Source organism: Hyaena hyaena, unplaced genomic scaffold (assembly GCF_003009895.1).
Source record: "Hyaena hyaena isolate Hyena2069 unplaced genomic scaffold, ASM300989v1 scaffold_732, whole genome shotgun sequence".
Lineage (NCBI taxonomy): Eukaryota > Metazoa > Chordata > Mammalia > Carnivora > Hyaenidae > Hyaena > Hyaena hyaena.
In genome coordinates this window covers 442,897-464,723 of record NW_024081364.1, presented here as the reverse complement: position 1 = coordinate 464,723, position 21,827 = coordinate 442,897, and the positions used below count along the sequence as shown (strand labels likewise).

The following is a 21,827-nucleotide window of genomic DNA, read 5'->3' as shown; positions in this document are numbered from 1 at the left end:
AAGTCTGTTTAAGCTTCAGATGTTGGATTTAGAGAAAAAAGTGCAGAATAAGATTGTAGTATGTTAAAAACGAGCATGTAACACTATTCTTGGCATTCTGCTTACCAAATGTCTAACGTTATTCCAATCTGCCCTCAAATTTTGTTGTCTTGCACTTTTGTGGCTTGTTTTCTGTTAACAGTGCATTTTTACACTATGTATGCACTGACATGGCTAGTGTCATGCTTTCTCATACTGATACTGGATGTTAACGAGAAAGGGGAGTCTGTTTCCAGATGTTTTCAAAATATTAGTTCCACAGTTACTCAAGAAATTGGGAACATGGGGAGTGCAGAGACTCACTCACAACAACAAATAATCCCAAGTGCACAGCTCAGTCATTAGCAGCAAGCCCTTTCCTCATTTTTCATGGCAGTTCTTGCAAGTAGCATCCGAAACTTTCATTTGAACCTGACTCACACTGTGTCCCTGTTGGGTTAATTGACCTTCATGTTTCAAATTCTTACACATTAAAATAACAAATAGCCCTTTGAATGACATTTAGGCAGTAGGAATGACAGGCAATCAACGATATCCTCAGAATGACAAGCAACTACAGTATGTGAAATGGCCAAGGATCATTGCTGTCATGAGTAAATGTTGTAAATGTTGCCTCCAGGAAATATATTTATGTAAATCTGCAAAAGATTCTACTGACAAGTAGCAGAAAAGTCAAGGCCTGGCGCTGACACGGGGAAGTGTGTATACCAGTCAAGAGAAAATGGATCCAAAATCAGTGTCAGATGTTATTAAAGCCATCGGGTGTAAAATTTTCTGAGAATGAAGCCCCTTTACAGTATATTTCAAGTAACCTTCCATCTATTTGTTATAATTGGAAAGTGAAGTCATAAAGTCAAATAAAGGGGCAAAGGACAATGTTATTTAAATTCCATTATAAATTGTGAAAAATAATGTAATGCGTGAATCAAAAAGGCTGCAATAAATATCTAAACTTCTACAAAGTAGACTGCTATGCTTCTTTGATCAGAATTAGAAAATTTATTTTCTTATTGGTTAGTGTGTCCAAGGAATAATGTACAAATGGAAATGTAATCACTTTCAAGCAAATACTTCTATTTCTTGTTTAATGTCCATGAATTCTAGGTGTCTATCAAATGTTTAAAATTCTATATTCTTTTTCTGCCAATAATGATTTATGAGAAAAGACATTTATTTTATAGAACACATGTATCTGATATTCTCTACAAGAGTGCCAATAAAGAGAGAAACAGTTTCCAGGATTTAAGATAAAAATATTTTTGCAATAATTACTCTACCTATATTTCTACCACATAGTTATTACCACATTAGCTCCACAAAACATTTTAACTGACTTCATAGTTCACTTAGAAAAAAAGTTCATTTTCTTATAATTGCCTAATCAAGTGAACTCTAATTGCAATATTCTGTGAGTACCTTTGATAATGCTTTATAATTCTAACCTAGAATTAATGATTTGGTAATACTAATTAAACTTAGAAAATAAAACTACATGGTTCATTAAAGGAAATAAACAACAACTTAACAACAGATGCTATGTTTTCTTGCTTACTATCTTATTTTAAAATATATAATTATACCTAAAATGTTGACTTATATGAAACACTGGAAAATGAAGTATGCAATTTGGGAAAATTGTTGAAATGCAATAATTTAAAAATATATATATATATACACACAGAGAAAGGAAAAACATGGTATTTTATGAAATATGTTTTTAAAAGTCAAGAAGATAGGGAAACTGACTAAATAACTATTATTTTCTCAGAAGTCGACATAGTAGATATATCGATGAACACATGCTATAGGTTATAGTATGATTGAAGAAAATGGTCTATCGGATGCCAGGTCAAGTATGGAAGGAGGGGAGTATATTAACTGAAGAATATTAAGCATTTGCAATTATGTGAAGAATATTCAGGAATATTCACTCATCTAAATTTGCAACAATACTATAAATGAAAATATTCTCCATTTACAGACTGACATCTTAAAATCTCCTCCAAAGATTTCCTCGACTAATTTTTTCTAAATTTTCCTTTCTCAGATAATCACTGTCACCCCTTGCTTTATGTATATGCTTACATGTAGAGCTATCTAACCATCCATCCCTCCATCTATGTATCTTTCTATCTAACTAGCTGGCTATCATCTTTTCATTATTTTTATATTCTGCTCTGCCACATGGACCATATGTGGCTGTGATGCTATTTTGGAACATATCAATGTAGTTATTTACACTAATGTAACTTTTAACTCTATTGATATTTATTTGTATCAATCTAATCTGATTTAGAATATTAGCTCTGAAAAGTAAGGGCACTATTTGTTCAATTCGCTTTCTATACCAATACTTTCAAACTTTGGTCTGTGAACTCTTTAGTGCCTATCTGCAGGACTGAGAAATATGAGAAGGAAACTATGAGGTCCCACCTGCCCTTCAGACTCCAACATTAAGCTATAAGAAGTTGGGGGGCAGGGGAGGTGCTTGGGTGGCTCAGTGGGGATGAGTGACTGACTTCGGCTCAGGTCATGATCTCATGGTTTGTGAGTTTGGGCCCTGTGTTGGGCTCTGTGATGAGAGCTGGGAGCCTGGAGCCTGCTTCGGATTCTGTGTCTCCCTCTCTCTCTCTGTCCCTCCCCCACTCATACTTGCTCTCTTGCTCTCTCGTTCACACTCTCTCTCTCTTACACACACACACACACACACAAACATTTAAAAAAATAAAGCTCTAAGAAAAGAGTATTTAGCATTAACATGTGTTGAGCATACACTGGGTACAAAGCAATGCCAGCAAATTATGATGTGTATGACATAAAGCATAACAAAACGCTTATCTTTCCTCTGCATGTGATGAGGTAGTCAAGACTCTGGTATTCGCCTCCTTGGGTTTAAGTTGTTGTTTTTTTTTTTTAAATGTTTTATTTATTTCTAGGAGAGAAAGACAGCCTGAGCAGGGGAGGGTCAGAGAAAGAGGGAGTCACAGACTGAAACAGGCTCCAGGCTCTGAGCTGGCCATCAGCACAGAGCCTGACGTGGGGCTCAAACCCACAAACCGTGAGATCATGACCTAAGCGAAAGTCGGACGCTTAACCGACTAAGCCACCCAGGCACCCCTCACCTCCTTGGGTTTAAATGCCACCTTTCCCACTTACAAGCCCCGTGCCTCAGATTCTCCAGCTGTAAAATAGAGGTAATACAAGTACTTACCTCCAGAGGTCACTGTGTGGAATAACCACCCCATTTTTCTGAGCTAGAAGACACTAGAACAGTCTATATGGCACATACAACAGATAGTATTTTTATTGTTGATGGGGCTACGGCACATAAATATAAACTACAAGTACCAGAAATAACCTCTGACTTTAACTACTCTTACTTTAAAGACTCCTTCAGCCATGCATTCACTAAACCTTTCATGAAAGCATATCTTTTGTTTTGTTTTTGTTTTGCAACTTGGCTTCATTTATTTTATTTTTTTTCCTTTCATAGTTTATTGTCAAGTTGGTTTCCATATAACACCCAGTGCTCATCCCAACAAGTGCCCTCCTCCATGCCCATCATGCTCCTTCCCCTCTCCTCCATCCCTATCAACCCTCAGTTTGTTCTCAGTATTCAAGAGTCTCTCATGGTTTGTCTCCCTCCCTTCATGAAAGCATATCTTGAACATCCTTGTGTGTCAGGCCCAAGTCATGCTCAGGGCTTGCAAATATTAATAAACAACTATACATTCTATCCCAGATTTCAGTCTCCAGAAAAGACTGTGTAACTATATTTATAAAATGTGGGAATTAGTCTTGTACTCTGGATTGAGTTAATTAAGGACAGATAGTGAGTCTTCTCCACAATCCAGTCCAATTACCATTATTGCTAACAAGTTCTGAGGACTTGTCTTCTTGTCCATGTATCTTTTAGTCTGCTATAACGTCATTTAAAAGCTAGCATTTAGTTACCTGCTCCCCAGTATGCCTTATTCCATGACTATTTTCATAACCGATCTCTGTTTTTCTTCCCTTTACTTAGACAATGAAGATGCAATTTCAGATAGGTTTATCTGCACCTGACTAATCTAAGAAATGTCAGCCCAATGCCCATGCCAATCCTCATGCCATCCTTACCCTGGCAATAAGTCTTACTTCTCCATGCACACATTGCCATGGGTCAGCCAGACTGACTCAGGCACATCCATCAACTTTTTTGAATAGATCCACAATAACCAGGCTTTGAAAAGATCTGAAAGGAAAGTCACGTTTTGACAAGTGTGTCCTAGAGTACTTGTTAACAATGACAGTTGCTCCTTTGTAAGCAAATGTAATGTTACAATGAGACAGCCACTGAAAGTACAACTACCTTTGTATGAAACTACAGACTTAATGCCCGTGTACTTAGGTTTATGGCTCTTCTTAATTCCTCTATTGTTAAATGCTTCTATTTTGTGTGGTATATCTTCATGTATTAGTCATCCAAAAAAATTTTTTTATAATAAGCCTAACCAGAAAAAAACATCAGATGGCACTGTCGATCAGCCACATCTATACAGAAATATTCTAGAGAATTAGGCAAGAATCAAGAGGTCATTGGACCCCTTTGTGTGTCTTTCAGCCCCATGGGGAGACCTTGCCACCACAGGGTGAATTGTGGGAAGGTGGCCCCACAGGGAACCTCACAGTAGGCAGAGATTCTTCCAGGTCTTTAGCAGCAAATTAGGCATGAAGTGGTGTAAAGGGCAACTGTGACCCTTCCCATTGACTAGCCCTATTATCTAGTTCAAAAACCTAACAAAGGAAGACACCTTCATGGCTATACTGAAGTTTGGTTTATTAAGGTCTCTAATACCAAAGAAAAATCTCCCACATCAGTATACATGTCTCTCCCAGGTGGATTTATTTTTTCATTTATTTTGCTCCTCCAAGTTGGAATGAAGCCTCTATTATCTCATCATCTGACACTTGTCAGGGACTGAAGACTGTAAGTCATTATGTTTCCAAATGCGAAGATCTTAAAGAACTTTGCCCCTGGAAAAGCACTTCAATAGCAAATTTACAGAAGTACCTGACTATCGTCAGCTTCCAGCTTCGTGTAAGTACTGTTATCCTACATACTTGACATAAGCCATTGTGTGAAAGAAATTCAAAAGCTTATGCATGTTATCAGTTAGACACGGTAAGTGCAAAAAACAACGTTTTCCTCTTCATTTAATTTAAGCTCCGTCCTTTGGATGTTTTGTACGGGAGCCAAACAGCTCACTTGCTTGCCATTTCTCAACAGACCATGCTTGCCACCAGCACTGGACACTTTCTCTCCCCTTTCCCTCAACTAAACCTCAAATATTTTTGCAAAAACCCAACCTGAGTGCAAGTGATCACTCAGCAGTTGCTTTCTTTCAAAAAGAAGATTTGAAGATGATTGGAAATCCTAGCTCCAGGGAGTTTTTAAAGATCCTTTGAACAAAGGCACAGTTAGTCTATCCCCATACGTAAATGCTTCCCAAAGTCATTTCTTCTTCAGTGGATAACACCAGAACTGAGAACCACACTTCTAGTGAATATTAAGAAACTGCTCTAAAACCAGAGAGAAAACTGGAAAGGAAAAAAAAATTCCATCATAATGTGATATTTAGGGCTTGATTAGGAAAAAGAAGTATTAAACATACAAGAAGGTTCAACTATTCAGAATGTACACTCTGAGCAATCCACGCTGACACAAATCTCTAACGTTTTCTCAAGTATTTGAAATTCCCAATTTCCATCCCTGCGCTTTCCACTAAAACAAAAACAAAACAAAACAAAAACAAAAACAAAGACAAACCCCTCAAAGTACGCAGGTGCCAGTGAGGTTTGTCAGGTGGTGGGGGACACACATGACAAAGACCAAGTCTTTCTCACTGAAGAGCGACAGTGGACTGTAAGACACAAGAAAGACACTTGGTGTGACCGTGAGGTTACATACCCCAGAAATCATTCCACACCCCATAGTTTTCTAGGAGCAATTAAAAAGTGTGCATTACATTAACTCGTCATGTCTTCTTAATTCTAGAACTGGCTCAGTCTTTTATATATATATATATGTTATATAAAAAAATATATATGTAATATTATATATATATGTTGTGATATATATATTTTAATTTCATAACTGACACATGTTTGAAGTGTCTGGCCACTTGTTTGTAGACTTGGCTGAAATCTGCACGTGTCTGATTGTTTCCTCAGTGTAAGATCTCGGTCACACAGCGACACCTTGCAGTCTCCACTGGGTCTCACAGAGGATTGGGTGCTCTCAGGACAGTCCATTACTGGTGACGCTGTTTGATCACTCCGTTAACGTGGCAGCCTAATTTCTTATGCATTATACTTACAGCTAACCTAAATGAAAAATCAATAGAAAATGAAGGTTTATAATATGAAAGACAGGGACCAAAACAGAAAAAAAAAAAAAAAGCACAGAAGAAAATGCAAAGATCATTAAATATTAAGGCCTTTAATAGTGTCATAGAGATTGAAAGGCATTACATCCATGAAAATTAAACACTCTATAAATAGAAAGAACAAATAAGAAAATATTCTTATGCTAAACAGAAAATGATAACATTTAAAATTAAAAATAAAAAGTCAAGAGGAAGCAGATAAGAAATCTGAGGAATATCTCCAGAAAGGAAAGGAGAAAGACACAGATAGAAAATAGGACAGAGAAGATAATAGTGGAAGATTGATTCAGGAACTCTAGAAGAGAGAATTAAAAGGATGATGTTATATAGGAAAAGAAAAAAAAGATAATGAGCACGATATTGGAATGAAAAAAATAATTCAAAAACATTTACTAGAACTGAAAAACATCAACTGTTTTTGAATCAAAGCAAAAACAGACACTTAGCCTCACTTCCAATGACATTCCATAGTCAGAAACACACACACACACACACACACACACACATACCATTTTGTACACTGAGATAAACCTAAAGTAATAGGGTTATCCTAAATGGTTCTTGAATATTTCCCAAACCTGAGCCCTAATAAAAATAACGTTATGCTCAAGTTTTGCTATACTGATGTCTGAAATTAAGGCTCTCTGTGAATATGATAATCATGTGAGAAAGTGGCTGCATTTTCACCATGGACAGATGAATTTAACCTAGTAATCTGGATATTTAACAGTTTTTGTTATTATTGTTGTTTGTTTTGTTTTGTCTTTTAAAATATGTCTTTCTTTTTTTCTGTTTGGCAAGACAATTCATCTGAAGTCTGACTCCCCTGAACTCTAGGTAACTTCTTTCCTTGCTGAAATATGTGTCTCTGTGTCTCTTTTCAACAACAGACTAAAGGAAGCCATACCAACATATACAATCACATAATTTTAAAACCCACAGATCAACAGAAGATACTGGAAGCTTTCAGAAAACTCAGAAACACACACACACACTAGAAACATAACAGAATCAGAAATCAAAGTGAATAGGTCATGTCAAAAATAAGATGGTAGAATGGGGCGCCTGGGTGACTGTCAGCTAATCATCTGGCTTCAACTCAGGTCATGATCTCGTGGTTCATGGGTTCGAGCCTCGCATCGGGCTCTGTGCTGACAGCTCAGAGCCTGGAGCCTGCTTAAGACTGTGTCTCCCTCTCTGTCTGTCTGTCTCTCTCTCTCTCAAAAATAAACATTAACTTTTTTTTAAATAAGATGGTAGAAGACTATAAAATGGCTTTAGTATTCCGAGGGAAAAGTATATCCCGCCTAGACATCTAATTAGTCAAATTAACTGAGAGTACAGCTAAACTGAAGGCATTATTGACAGACAAGTCTGAAAAACTGTCCCCCAGATACTCTTTCTCAAGAAGCTTGAGGAGGTACTCCACCACGGCAAGAAATGAAAGAACTGGACACATATGCCAAGACACAGGGGATCTCATATAAGTACAAAGAAAAGAAAGCTCACAGCCTGATGGAGAAGTGAAGTCTTATCAATTGTGCAATATGCCTGCAACCAGCTGGTGTATTTGTTAATACACTGCATACATCTTCAGAAGTCTTGTCTTCAAGAAGGAAGATGCCAAGAAGAACACAGATTACCTCAAAAATCCGATCATTTGTCCTACCAAAATGATACATTATCAGGAATACTGGCATCCTCTTCCAAGGTCCACCTACCCAGAGGAGCCAGAGAAGAAATAAAAGATTAAAACCAGACACAAACACGTGGTGAAAACTTGCTGCTGTTCTAAGCTCGTTTCATGAGCCACCTGGGGCAGGAGACAGCTGCCCAGGCTGTGGGAGAATGAGAATCTTGTCCAGTCATGTCCTCCTAATTGTTTTGGAGAGAATAGATCTGCTGTGACTATGACCTTTCATTCAGATGTCCTGGGAATTAGATCAGGGAAGCCCCAAAGTCCCAGAAACTTCACTACAAGAAAGTGAGAAAATCACATGGAGGGTACTCACTCCTCCTCTTTCTCAATGATCAAGGGCTGGTGATTTAGAATGTAAGGAACGCTCCCTTCGATTTCTGTTTTCCTAAAGAGCAAAGGGTGAATGATGGCTTAGAAGTGCTTCGGAGGGTGGAGTCAGGTTTTCCTGGTTCTCTACCTTAAGGGCATTCATCCTCCAAATGGTGAGTTCTTGGAAGACAAACAAGGACGTGGGTCTGGCCTTCCTGCTCTCCCAAACCCAACCTAGCAGCCCTCACTGCAGGGGACAAGCACATGACATTTGAAGGGCATACTAATTCAAAAAGAAAATAACCTATATGGTTACACACATCATGAATTTGACCACTTGCAAAAGGATTTTATAGTTCTGTTGGAAATTTTGGAAAAGAACAAACGATACAGAAAAAAATAAAGCAAATGTGAAAATGAGGCGATTATTAACACCAGAGAAAGCAAGAAGTTATAAAAAGAAAAAACATAAAATTATAGTATGCTATGTGGTTCAACTTGAAACAGTAATAGCTATATAATTAAAATACTGTGAGCACTGAAAACTGATTTAACCAAAGCTTTTGACATATTCTATGATGGTATAAAGGGGGCACAGGAGAGATGGATGTGTATGGGAACAGAATGTTGGGCAGGAGGTAATATATAAATTTAAATATACTGAGAAACACTAATATGACTATTCCATTTATTAATATGAATACTATCTGATTTTTAAACTACCTCTATGTCATATGTTGATACAAATAAAATTTCAGTAAAGATACAATAGTTCATTTACTCCTTGGAAAGTGGTTTGTTTTTTTGGTCTCTCTTAAGTAGCTAAAATAAAGTGACAGCTTACTACAGAGATTTCATCCAAAGAAGCAGAGTTAAGAAAGAAAGAAAGAAAGAAAGAAAGAAAGAAAGAAAGAAAGAAAGAAAGAAAGAAAGAAAGAAAGAAAGGAGGGAGGGAGGGAGGGAGGGAGGGAGGGAGGAAGGAAGGAAGGAAGGAAAGAAAAGAAAAAGCCCATTGTTGCAAGTGTTTTAGAAAAGAATTTTTTTGCAACAGAGAGAAAACTACTTTAACTTTTATATGACAAAACAAACAAAACACCTAGGCTATTCTGAAACCCCCAGGATTCAGTAACTACTAGAGCTCCTACCCTTTTGGCTCTTAGCTGGCTAGAAATCAGAAAATGAAGAGCATCCCCAATTTTAAGTGAAGCAGTCCAAATAAATTGCACCCATTTAAAGCTAGAAAACAGAATACTAGGCTTACCCTTAAACTGTCTTTTAATTTTCATATACTGAAATGGCTGTATTTGACCGTGATATATGCTATGAATGAATTCTCTGTTTATAAACAAACATTCATATATATAACCTTAGTGACCTATCTGTTTCCTTGTTTTTTCTTAGTTATTAGTTTTAAAACCAAGTTAAGACCAAGATCATTTGCTGCGGCAGCACTACCCAAACACCTAACTCTCTACAGACAGAAATAAGGTAGGGAAAGAAGTCTGATCCCAAGGCAAGGCCCTCAGGACTTTTGCTAGTTCTGCAAGAACATCAAGATTAGAGGCAACAGAAATTATGAATAATTGAAATTGAAAGAACTACGGATTTTTAGAGCTAGAAGGAAGCTGAGAAATGGAAGAATGGAATGGAAATGGAAAAAGGGATTTAAGGGAACCTAAAGGCATAACATTCATAGTCCCAAGGAAACTGGAGTTGAGTTCAGTTTAACGAGCATATACTGAACAACTTCCACTTACAGGCTTTGATCCAGAGACTACAGAAACAAACTCACCAAGTGTACTGAAGGCCAGCTCTGATCCTGGCTTGTCCCAAACTGTACAGATAATGCAGTGAACCAAATAAACACATCTCCTGCCTCCAGTGATTATTATTATGGCCAATCAGGCAAGTAAACAAACTATTAGAGTATGACGTCATTATAGTAGGGGAGGGAAAATTTTGTCTGTGAGGACACTGACAAGAGCTGGACACAATGAAGCATCGGGGAACTTTCAGAGGAAGCAACCTAAAGGTTGAAAGGCACTGACCTTGCTTTTGAGCAGTTCCTGGGTTAATCTAATCACTGTAGCCCAACTATGTGGTTTGCCTGAGGAATGAATATATGTGTCACTTTTTACCATTCAAGTCGGCTATCTGTCTCCAGCAGCAGTTTGTTTAATAATAAAGAAACTGAAAGGAAATGAATTTATGTAGGTAGGAGTGTCCAATGACAGCTGATTCGAAAGAACACAAGGAATAAGACCTCTTGTTTCCTGCTCAAAGTTTCAACGACTGAGTGCATTTAACACCCATGGGGGAAAAGTAGCCCAAACTGAAATGCGAAGAAATTATTTAATACACCACACTTACAACTCCATTTCTTCGTATTTATTGTCCCTGATGTCTAGAAAAGGGGAAAAGCACTATATCCCTTCAGCTTGGTTTATGCCTCTGGTTTCATGACCTGCTGGTATCTTCCCTGCTTGATTAAATGTTTCAAGCTGGGAGTCTTATGCTCCATTGAGCTTTATATTTCAATAAGCAGAAATAATTTTTGTACAGTGATAGTTCTCACAATAAGAGTGATAGAGAATGGCTTTAACTTTGCTAATTATTCCGAGAAAAAGAGCACACCATGAACTTCAGACAGCATACTGGCATTGTTTCTTTTTGTTCTCTGCCCCCTCCCCCCCCGCCCCCATGCCTGATGTATTTCCTTGGATATTTTCATTATAGAAGTTCAATGAATTTCAGAAATTCCTTGTTTGTTCCTTTTCCAGCAGGAGATTTTGGATGCTCAGAGTCTGCTTTGGCCCATCTGTGCAAGCCTTTTGAGAGCAAGCCAAAGCCTTCTATGAAATCAATGCTGCTCTCCATTACGACCAACAAACGGGCTAGAAACTGAGTCTGTCCATTCTTTGAGAAAAAGAAACAACGAATCCATTGATACTTTCAATGCAACCAAAAATCTTGCTGAGGCTAACAGATAACAGAAGCCATGGATAATGACTCTAGAAATTGTTCTTCCCAGAAGCTCCATAACACATGAAATTTAACATAAAGAAAACACAGCTAATTCCCCAAATGCTATATGAGATTTAACCCAGAAGGTCTAAGGTCAGAATTTATCAAAGGCAATGGAATTTGTAAAAAGAAAGAAAAAGAAGCAAGACGTAGCATGCCAATTTAAATTCTTACCACTAAGCAATGGGAAATTTATAATAAAGTGAAGTTTAAAACTACAAATTTGATAGAATAAGTCCAACTCTTCATTTATGACCAGTTTATGTCATACTCAAGAATTAATCTTCATCAAAAAATATCCTACACTTTAGAAAGTATGGGGTACTTAGATCATGTAATTCAAATTTTTTAACAACTTTACTATGGTACAATTGACATACAATACAAGTCATCATTCTACAATTTACAATATACAATTTGATGTGTGTTCATATACATACACCCATGCCACCACTGGCACAATCAATATAATAAACATATATCCATCACCCCCAAAAGGTGTGTGTGTGTGTGTGTGTGTGTGTGTGTGTGTGTGTGTGTTACGAACCCTCAGCATGATTCTACCCTATTAAAAAAGCCAGCCCTGGGGCACCTGTGTGGTTCGGTCGGTTAACCGTCTGACTTCAGCTCAAGTCACGATCTCACGATCTGTGAGTTCCAGCCCCACATCGGGCTCTGTGCTGACAGCTCAGAGCCTGGAGCCTGCTTCAGATTCTGTGTCTCCCCCTCTCTCAGCATCTCCCCTGCAACACTCTGTGTCTCTCTGTCTCTCAACAATAAATAAACGTTAAAAAAAAAAGCGACCCACACGATTTCTACTTTAATGATCTTTTCAATGTGCCATCTTCTTCTTAAATGATGTATGTGAACCTTCGTTGAAAAACTAATGCTCAAGAACTTCACAAGTCTAGTTTACAGTTTCTGATTAACAGAATTAAAATTTATTGGATGAGGGGCGCCTGGGTGGCTTAGTCGGTTAAGCGTCCGACTTTCGCTTAGGTCACGATCTCGCGGTTCGTGGGTTCGAGCCCCGCATCGGGCTCTGTGCTGACTGCCAGCTCGGAGCCTGGAGCCTGTTTCAGTCTGTGACTCCCTCTCTCTCTGACCCTCCCCTGCTCACACTCTCTCTCTCTCTCTCTCCTAGAAATAAATAAAAAACATTAAAAAAATTTTAAAAAAAAAATTTATTGGATGAACACAGTTTAGCAACTCAAAGCTACCCCAAATTAATCAATCTCTGTCAGCTACTGATGCCATCCTCAAAATTTACATGCTTGTGTAGTATATGATTTTTAAATTCCAGAATACAGCAGATCCACTTCTCCTACAACCTGAACTACTTCGCACCCAAGCTCTTTTGTTTCCATGACAATAAAAAAAGGATGACTTCATGGGAAACACTAGCTAAACCAGATGGCATTTTAGCTATGGTGGGATTCTAAAGAATCAAATAGATTTGGGGGGGAAATTACCAGCGAAGGGGCAAATGGTATTTGTAAACCAAAAAGAAAATCCTATCTTATGTTGAGAGAGAAACTGCAAAGATTTTATACAGTTGTTCCAAATTCTTCATCTATGCCTAGGCACAAATGCTTCAAAATGTTTTCCTCTGACTCTGTCTGTAGAATGTGTATTTCTAGGGTCATCATAACTCATAGCACAGTAATCCTGAAGACATCTAACTGTAGTTTGCTGTACTAATGAGAAGTGTTAGCTTTACGTATTTAAGCAGAACTTGATATGAAAATTGGATTGCTACCCCAGGTTTATTAGATGAATTATTCTGTTTACAGAGTACTGTGCAATTCCACAGCTAGGTTGGTTTCAAAATCTTTAAATGTTATTTATCTATTATATTTGTTAAATTGCTAGATGAAGCTACCTGGAAAGCAATTATATGTACCCTGGAGAGTAATTATGCAATTTTATTGATAATAGGATTGGTGTAGCCTAATGAACACTAACATAATTTTCAAAAACAAAAACAAAAAAAAAATCAGAAATTTCTACCTTGTCTTTAAGCAAACTTCTCAGTCAAAAAATAGGTATACATGAAATGGTTGGGAAAGCATTCAAAAGGTGGGTGATTTCCCCACAAAACTACTCCCTTACATTGTTCCTTTCTCATGCCATGTCTCTGCATCCCTTTTGTTTCTCCAAAGGAGGCTGGCACCTCCTCTTCCTAGGTACCATTCTTCCTTTTTCTTCTCATCGATTGAACCTCACTCTGCAACTTAAGGGCCACATACCACTGGAAGTCTGTGACACCCACCTGTTCCCAAGTACCTCCTCTTGGCCTCTGCTTTGAATTTTCTCAGTCTTTTATTCCATGCCCTGATTTGTCAATAAGCTTCCAACAAGTGTACCCTGCCAACGCTTTCCATTAGTTTCCAGAAAATCTCTTGATCGGTGATGAGTCTCCCCTGGCAAAGGCCACAGAGAGGAACCCGGCCACCCTCCTTTATGAACACATGCAAGTTCCAAGGAAGTTATCATCCTGGGGTCAAACTCTGATCAATGAAGAAGGAGAGCCAGTGGATAAATTCTCCTCTGACATTTTCCGTGTGGCAGAAAGGTCTGAGGCATGGTCTGTATCGCTGAGTCAGGGTCAAGGTCTGTGGACCAGCAGGAGAAACCACTCTTGGTGTGTGGATTCCCTCCAACTTTGTTTGATTTTTTCTGGTCCTCTACTTATTTTTTTTTTAAAGAAAATTAATGTTTATTCATTTTTGAGAAAGAGAGACAGAGTGAGCGCGAGCAGGGCAGGGGCAGAGAGAGAGGGAGACACAGAACCTGAAGCAGGCTCCAGGCTCTGAGCTGTCAGCACAGAGCCTGATGTGGGGCTCGAACTCATGACCTCAGAGATTATGGCTGGTCCTTTACTTCTGACCCTGAGATTTCTTCTCCCCTCCTGAAAAAAAATTATTCCTGTAAACCTTTATCTTTCGCTCTGTTTTCCGGGGCCTAACTCCTTCACTGACCTAGGTCCTTGAACTTTTGCAAGGAGCTTGACGTCATAAATCCCTCATGTCTGATCCTTGTTTATTTATTTGACAAGTATACATATACAACATTACTAGCACCATGTACTATTCTAAAGATTATAAAATATTAACCCATTCATTTCCTCAAAGACCGGAGGTAGGTACTAATATTATTATATCATAAATGAAGACTTAGACACAGAAAGTTTAAGTGACTTCCCGAAGATCATATATCAAGTAGGTGAGGCAGTCAGGGTCCCAAATTAGGCATCTTATCGTATTCAAAAATAAGCTAATGTCTTTTTGATTGCAATCACAACTTTTATAGCGCTATGTCAATGAGGGCCTTCTTTACCTCAAACGTTTTTGTCCTCAAATTTTTGAACAAAATCTGCTACGATTTGACATTCTTTGCATAGCAATCATAGGGCAATGATGTAAGAGCACAGCCCAATATGCAAACCCTCATCAAATCTCTGCTTGTACCATGTTTGCTGATGTTCCATTGGCCAAGGCATATCACATGGCCAAGTCCAGAGCCACTGTGAAAGGAACCTATATATAAAGGAACGGACAGCAGGAAACAGAATGCATTAAGTCTTTTTCTTTGAAAATTATAATCCCTTGTGTATAAATGCATTAAAAAACAGTGCAAATAGAGAATGATGTGGGTTCTGTTTGCCACCATGACAGATATGGCAGAATAATGGAAAATGCAAAACAACTACCTGAAACGTTCTTTAGAAAATATTTTGATACGTTTAAGACACCAGCCATTTTTTTGTAATGGTTAACTACAAGAACAATTGTCAGGATGGTCAGGCTTTTAAAAAAAAATCTTTGGTAACTGGGCTGAGAAAGCCAAAGAGGCAAAACCAGAGATGCTTTCAATGGTAATTGTGCTCATCTTCACTCTTCTAGAGAAGACTTCAATTGCTTTGAGCAAGAAAACTACTTCTCTTAGTTCTGACATTCCTGTTTAACAAATCTGCATTTACCTCACTTTTATTTAAGTCCTTCACAGAAATCGGAGATATAACACTTTTACTAATACTGCGAAATGCTCAAATAAAAAGCACTACTAAACAGTAATTAAATGCACTGTATCATTACCTTTTACGGTCACTATAGGCAAATTGAGTGGTTTTTTTTTGGCTTGTTTGTTTTGGTTTTGGTTTTTTTTGCAGCATACAGGGTATGCACAGTTAAAAAGCAAAATCATTATAAGACTGATTAGTCCCAACATTTTCTAAGCAGAAATTTAATAGTTTTTATTCTCATTCAGGAAGTCAGCATTCTCAGAAAACACATTAAGTTCAACAAGTTCAGCTGTTTTTAAGTTACCTGAAAAGAGAAAATAAATGCACTTTCTTGTTCTAGAATAAAGAATTGCAAAAAGCCTGTTCATAATTTAAAACAGCTTACATTTATAACTTCAGGCTCTCTAAGTGTTGATTATTCAGGAGGAAACAAATGCTTAGCTAAATTTGAAAGGCACCAAAAAAAAAAAAAAAAAAAGAAGAAGAAGCTTATTATGAAAGTGTTTCCCCTGTTACAAGGCTGACTCTGCTTTGTATTTTTGAAATGTATGCAAAAATCTGAGGATTTGACCCAAATTATTGTTCCAAGATTCTACAAAAGGATCTGGAATGATCTTCAGAAGTTTTATCATTAATCTACATGTCAAGCAAAGTGGAAGGGGGCAGAAGTGGCCTCTTTGGTGAGGATGTAATATCCACAAAGAGACTCACATCAGTATTGGTTCTTTTTCAAATGCAGGAGTGAAAATGGAAGCCTTTTTCCCACCTTCTTATAGCAACTCAAAACAACCTCCTCTGATTCTGCTGAAATCCACTGCAGGGACTGAGAATGGAGAAGAGAAGTTGCTATCAGTCAGACAGCCTAAGATCACAAAGTAAAGTATTTTTTGGGTCTCATCTCCAATTCAAGGTGAACTCCCTACCTTCTGAAGATTAACCTCTCAACCTTATCTCTGGAATTCGAATTTGGCCTCAAGGACATTCTGAGGGCACCGGTAAGGCAAGAATAAAAATTGGAAACCCAAGGTCTGTTCTGCACTTCCCTCACTGAGACCCTCCCTCCCACACCTGCACCAAACTGGCTTCTCAAGCACTCACATCAAATAACCAGTTGACTGGTCCAAGTTAAGATTAAGCCCTCCTCCCAGACAACTGCCTCCTACTGGAAGAGGAGTGCCTCAGTTTGTTGAAGCTAAACACAGTGATGCTTGATCTATTGCAAATTCGTTCTCTTGACACTTGCAAATCCCACTTCCCTCTGCTTTCTTGATTTCCCTAAAAGGATTGCTTTTGGAACATTTACATGGGATTCCTTTCCTCTGAAAAAGTTTATTCCTTCATTGGCCATATTTGAATCTTGGGTTCCATATCACTTGGCTGAGTGATATTTTAAAAATAACACGAAACAAAATTATACAATTGTTTGTGATATGTCTGTCATCATAAGTCAGTTAGTTGTTGAGAGCCTAGAATCACACTACCTTGGTTTAAATACGGGCTTCATGATATACAGTTGGGTGAAAGTTATATGCCATTCCTGTGCCTCAATTTTCTCCCCTGTACAATAAAGATAGCATTATCTGTTTCAAGGGATTCTTTTAAATGTTAAATAAGTTAAAATGTAAAACACATGGAATATTTTCAAGCAAAAGTAGCTACTAGGTAGTGGATAGTGGTTACTGATATCACCATCATCATATTCATCATCACCATCATCATCATCACCATAAGGCAGTGGTTATTAACACTGCTTGCAAATTAGAATGAGTTTGAGGTGCTTTTAGAAAGGTGAAATTTGGAAGTAAGATCCAAATCATCAATAATTTGTAGTCTCACAACCAAGAGTACTTTTTTCAGGTTTTTTTTTTTTTTTTTGGTAGTTTCATGAACTGTGAATCTGCTGTACATCTATGATGCATCTGTTATTGTTGTCGCAGATTACCCTCTGAACTATTCTGTTATATATATTTACTAAGCACTTACTCTCTATGCACTGAACTAGGTCTGGGACGTACAGATAGGCAGCAGAAATAAGACACGTGCCTTTACAGTGGGAAAAGCAAACACGTCACAAAGATAAAGGATAAGCAAAAATGGGTATCTTGAAATTCCCATTAAGAAAAGCAATAGTATGATGGCATAAAGGATAACCACAAATAAGAGAAGGAGTTCTTTAAGACACAATGGTCTTCTTTAAGACCTCCATGTCTTTGCTTTTCATCACCTAGTAACTTGTTAGAACTGCAGAATCTTGGACCTCATCCCAGGCCTAATCAGAATCTGCATTTTATGCTACCCATAATCCAACTTGAACAATTATCAACTCACAGCAAATGTTTCTTTTATAGCCCTTGCTCTAATTATTTTGAAGCAAATCTTAGACATCATATAAATATATCTATAGATATTTTAGCATATATCATTAAAGATAAAGATACTTCTCCTAGGCTTTTAATTTGAACAACAGTGTAGATGAAGATCATACTTACCAGGCTTAGGAAATGGAGAGAGAAGATGACATGGGGACTGTGGAGAGTGGCAGGAAATGATTGGGGGAGGGGAGCAAGAGCTGTCTTTTGGACACAGTACATCTCAGACTCCTAGTTAGCAATCCTGTGGAACTTACCAGGTAGGCAGCCAGTCATACGATCCAGGACACTGGGGAGCCACTCGGGCCAGGGACATACAACTGGGAGTCATCCACATGCAGGTGGTATTCAAAGTTATGTGACAGATTTGAAGGAGAAAGTAAATAGACAATAAAACATGCCTAGTACGAGGCGCTTGGCATGCAGATGACGGGAAGCGAACCCTGATGGGGTCTAGTCAATGAGACTGCAAGCAAGTGAGGAGTGTGGAGTCACAGGCCTGAGACAAGAGAATGTTTCTAAGAGAAAACGCTCCACGATATTGAATGACGCAAAGAAGAGAGATGGGTGCACGTTCCTATCTGTTGGACCGGGTAACTGGTAACACTAACAAAAGCTTCGTGTGAACAGCCCATAAACCAAAATGGAAAGGATGTTCCCTCAAGCAGAGAGCGGGACCGTTCCCCTCAGAGTTTCCTTACTCTCTGAATGTGTCAGATTAGTCATGTGGCATGAGGAAAATCCCATAGTTTTAAAAGTATTTCCTTTTTTAAACAAATTATTCCATTTTTAATTATAAGCTAGATAACAAAGGAACAATGAGTGTGGAAGAAATTAGGGGAAGATAAACAGTCAATATAGACGACACTTGTAAGACATTTTGTTCTGTCAAGAGCAAAAAGAAAGGTTACGGCGTCAAGTAAAGAGGTGTGTTTTCAACTGTTTCTTCTTTGTTTGTTTGTCTTTGTTTTATGGATGAGAGATAATTATAACCATGTGGTTTCCTGAAGAGAATGGTTATGTAGAGGAGATGAGCACTGCAGATATGGAGAAGGAGAAATGGGAAGATTAAATCCTAACGACGGCAAGAGGGTAAGGAATTGGAAGCACAAGAACAGAATGGGACTTAAAAGTAGCAACCCTCCCCCTTCTATTTCACTGTATCCATAGAGAAAATAAAAAGATTATGAATATGTGTGATGGCAAATTTATAAATTAGGTTGTGGGAAGGTGAGGGAGGTAGGTTCTCTTAGTGTTGTTTTTGCTGAAATGTCAGAGGGAGCAGTCGATCAAGAGAGTGGGAAGTCCGTGTCACTAGGAAGAGGCAGCAAGACTGCCTGACAATGATGCGTGCCAATTTGGGAGTACATGCTCGAGATTTGATTTGTGTGTGTGAGAGAGAGAGAGAGAGAGAGAGAGAGTGGGGGAGGGGCAGAGGGAGAGACGAAGAGGCAGAGAATCCTAGGCAGGCTCCACGCTCAGTGTGGAGCCCAACATGAGGTTCGATCCCAGGATCCTGGTGAGGTAAAATCAAGAGTCAAACGCTCCACCGACTGGGCGACCCAGGTGCCCCTGAAAATTAAACCAGTCAGCCATGTTGTGTGACTTTCTTCAGCAAACTTCATGTGTTGGGGTGAAGGCAAAATAAAGGTGAAGAGCTGGGTACATCTATGGGGGTTTCTCCACGTAGGTCCAGTGGTGGAGAGAGAAGGGGTGAAGGAAATGTGCCTGACAGTGAATTAGAGGAGCTTCTAAGAACCACACAGGACAACCTTAACCCAATGTCCTACATTAGGTCCCAAATACAATAAAATCAAGTCTAGATCTACACCCTGAAATAAGTTTAAATGAACTGACTTATGTGGAGGGAAAACACATTTATTTCATTGTCTAGTTTCCTTTATAAGAGCAATCAGAATGCTGCATGGAAGGCAGGCCCCAAACCTGAGAAAACCTGTCAGAACAATAGTAACGACTGATGAAGATTAGGAGACTGGGAACCGTTAGCTTCTTTACGCCTACAGCTTTTCTTCAGCCCCCCCATCTGTGAAGTGTAAGACTGTGATCCGAATCAGATCCCAGTGCATGAATGCAGTTCATGCCACATACAGCAAAAGACACTCGCTAATTCCTCTCCGATCAGGCTGAGCCTGGTGCCCTGCATGCAGTCTGGCTTGGAAGAGGATTATCCGTGACTGTATGGATGGCACTTGGCTCTGGTATCCCCAGGGTCTCTGCAGGTGTCACGGAGGTTTCTTCTGATTGGAGCCCACGGTGTCCTTTGAACAGGGCAAGGAAACCAACGATAGAGAGGACTCACGAGACAGTCTGACAGAGAAGCAATGAACTAACAAGTGCACTCCTTGAAAAAGTAAACGGAGGGAAAGGAAATTGCTACAGCAAGTGTTGTGGTTGTGTTAGTGTGTTTCTAAAAGGCAAAGTGCAGGGCGCCTGGGTGGTTCAGCCGATTAAGTGTCCGAATTTGGCTCAGGTCATGATCACAGGGTTCATGGTTCGAGCCCTGCTTCGGGCTCTGTGCTGACAGCTCAGAGCCTGGAGCCTGCTTCCGATTCTGTGTCTCCCTCTCTCTCTCTGCTCCTCCCTGCTCATGCTCGGTCTGTGTCTCTCTCTCTTACACACAAAAATAAAATAAACATTAAAAAGAATTTTTTTAAAGGCAAGGTGAACAAGTACCATGTGTGTCATTTTTGGGGGAGCTAAAATACTATCCAAACGACTCTGACATATGTTCCCTGGAACCAGACACTTTCAAGCTGGCAGATCAGCAGGGATATCTGATAATAAGACTTTGTAAGATGTAAAATAAATTCTGGAGTTAAACATTCACAGTCGATTGTATATTCCATTTGCAGTGTCACAATATTGTTGAAAAGACCCTGAAAATAAACCAAAACCACAGATATTGAAGTCTTGGCTGCTTTAATGCACATGAATGGTATGGCTCACAAACAGATTTCAAAATATGCCTCTGTTTGATCATTTTGATATGGTTTAGGAGAAAGTTAAACAGGTTACTTAATTTCCCACATTCCTAATGAGGAGCCCAGCACATTTGCTTGTATTGTAAAGCGGCAGTTAAATAGGCTTGGGTCACATCAGCTACCGGTTTATTCAACTACATCAAAGGCCTCATACTAAGGATGCGTGTGTCCCTTAAATCCTTCCTCACAGCTAAAGTGAATTTTTAATGGTTCTTGTGACAGTCTTTCTCGTCATCCCATTCTCTTAACTATTTTAGTGTATTTTAGTGTATGCATAGGGATAATCTGCTCTTTTAGCAACAAGTAGATACAGCAGATTCAGTGAAAGACAGTATATACTCATAGGCTCTCGAGACTGCTAATATTTGTGAATTAAGTTCTGGTAGAATCTCTGCACTGCAAAAATAACTTAATTTTGGAGGCTATTTACCATTTGTGTTTCTAGACCTTTCTATTTGAGACCTTTCTCGTTAACTCCTTGTTTAGTTTAAACTTTTAAAGTAAATGGGACGCTAAGTGGCTCAGTCAGTTGAGTGTCCCTCTCTTGGTTTTGGCTCAGGTCACGATCTCACGGTTCATGGGTTTGAGCCCCACATCAGGCTCAGCGCTGACAGGGTGAAGCCTGCTTGGGATTCTCTCTCTCACTCTCTCTGTGCCCATCCCTCTCTCTCTCTCTCTCTCTCTCCCTCTCTCTCTCTACCTCCCTCAGTCTCTCTCTCTCTCTCTACCTCTCTCAGTCTCTCTCTCTCTCTCTCAAAGTATGTAAATACATATTTAAAAATATAAAGTCAATTTTTTTCATAGTCACAAACAAAGCTATAAATGTTAAATTTGATTTGAAACATAAACAAAAGCAAACCCTAGGTCTTTACCTGTTCCCACTTTTTCCATTTTGCTCCCTAGAAGCAACCACTCTAGCACTTTTATTTTCTT

The 21,827-nt window shown here is 38.7% G+C and overlaps 1 pseudogene; it reads left to right on the top strand.

Moving 5' to 3' along the window:
- The window catches only part of LOC120220862, a 47,136-nt pseudogene that overhangs the window by 6,225 nt on the left and 19,084 nt on the right, over positions 1-21,827 (top strand).